This window comes from Bison bison, unplaced genomic scaffold, assembly GCF_000754665.1.
Source record: "Bison bison bison isolate TAMUID 2011002044 unplaced genomic scaffold, Bison_UMD1.0 scf7180017864191, whole genome shotgun sequence".
Lineage (NCBI taxonomy): Eukaryota > Metazoa > Chordata > Mammalia > Artiodactyla > Bovidae > Bison > Bison bison.
Genome location: NW_011494763.1, coordinates 521,722 through 523,761, shown reverse-complemented (window position 1 = coordinate 523,761; position 2,040 = coordinate 521,722).

The following is a 2,040-nucleotide window of genomic DNA, read 5'->3' as shown; positions in this document are numbered from 1 at the left end:
TCACTGCTACATGTAATTAATATGCAAAATCAATAATGAAATCATTTGCATTCTTATTCTTGGTATTAAGTATTTAAAAATCTGATGTAATTGCAAAGGACATTTCTATGTTTTCTGATTGTGCTGCTGCTGCTGCTAAGTCGCTTCAGTCGTGTCCAACTCTGTGCAACCCCATGGACTTCAGCCCACCAGGCTCCCCCGTCCCTGGGATTCTCCAGGCAAGAACACTGGAGTGGGTTGCCATTTCCTTCTCCAATGCATGAGAGTGAAAAGTCAAAGTGAGGTCACTCAGTCGTGTCCGACTCTTGGTGACCCCATGGACTGCAGCCTACCAGGCTCCTCCATCCATGGGATTTTCCAGGCAACAGTACTGGAGTGGGGTGCCATTGCCTTCTCCCCTTGTTGTGTATGGAGAATTTCTTTCCTTGCAAGACCTGTACTCTCAAAAAAGAAGTTATAGAACTCTGTTCTCAGGCTCCTTTGAGTTTCTGGAATAAGTCCAGGCTTCCACCACTTCATGGCAAATATAAGGGGAAAAAAATGGAAGCAGTGACATACTTTATTTTCTTGGGCTCCAAAGTCACTGTGGATGGTGACTGTAGGACCAAATTAAAAGATGCTTGGTCCTTGGAAGGAAAGCTATGACAAACCTAGACAGTGTATTAAAAAGCAGAGACATCACTTCGCCAATAAATGTCTGTACTATCAAAGCTATGGTTTTTCCAGTAGTCATGTACAGATGCAAGAGTTGGACCATAAACAAGGCTGAGTGCTGAAGAATTGATGCTTTCGAACTGTGATGCTGGAGAAGATGCTTGACAGTTCCTTGGACAGCAAGGCGATCACACCAAAGGAAATCAACCCTGAATATTCATTGGAAGGACTGATGGTGAAGCTGAAGCTCTAACACTTTGACCACCTGATGTTAAAAGTCAATTCATCAGAAAAGACCATGATGCTCAGGAGATTGAAGGCCAAAAGAGAAGGGGGAAGCAGAGGATGAGATGGCTAGATAGCATCACTGACTCAGTGGAAATGAGTTTGAGCAAACTTTGGGAGATAATGAAGGGTAAGGGAGCCTGGCATGCTGCATTCCATGGGGTCACAAAGAGTTGGACACGACTTAGTGACTGAACAGCAACAAGCAATAATAAGATATGCTTGTGTAGGTGTTGAAAAGGGGAGAGGGAGGTGTAGAGTCCAGTTTGCTTGCAAGGATGGGGTCATTGTCCAGCATTCAGGGCTTGAGTGTTTGGTGAAGGTGTGGTGCAGAGGCTGGTTTCTGGTGAGAATAGAAACTGCTGGGTGACGCCAGCCCAGTGCTGGTGGTTCTCCATCAGGCCAGTTCTGCAGCTTAGCTCAGGGCGCTGTTCCTGGAAGGTTAGTCTGGAGACTCATTTTCCACCACTCCTACCTAGGGAGATATATATGCTTAAAATGTTTACAGCTTAATCTACCTTCTGTGCACTTACTGGCACCCAAGTGGCCTGAGGGCCACAGCAAGTGAAAGCCTGTCGTGCTGTACTGCAGCAGCCCTAGGATGCTGAGAGAAGGGCCTTGAAGGACATCAATGAAAGCAGTGTTTCTCACTACCTTTGGTGAAGGACAAGCTTTATTTTTATTATCTTAAAAAGCTATCACAGCTCAGTACGAGTACATCAGACCTGTGGACTTTGAGACCCACTGCAACCAAAGCTGGCCAGTGTCAGATGGTAGAATTTCTGAACATAAATGAAGGGGTGGTGGGCTCGTTCTTGGACCCCACTTTGAGCAGCACTGGTCAGAGGGCTGTGCTGACCACGCATTCCTCTGGAATCTGGGGATGACGTTCACTCTGCTAAGTTGTCCTTTCATACTATTCATGGGGTTCTCGAAGCAAGCATACCGGAGTAGTTTGCAATTCCCTCCTCCAGTGCACCACGTTTTGTCAGAAGTCTCCACTATGACCCTTCCATCCTGCGTGGCCCTGCATGGCACGGCTCATAGCTTCATTGAGTCACACAAGACCCTCCAACACAACAAGGCTGTGATGCATGAAGG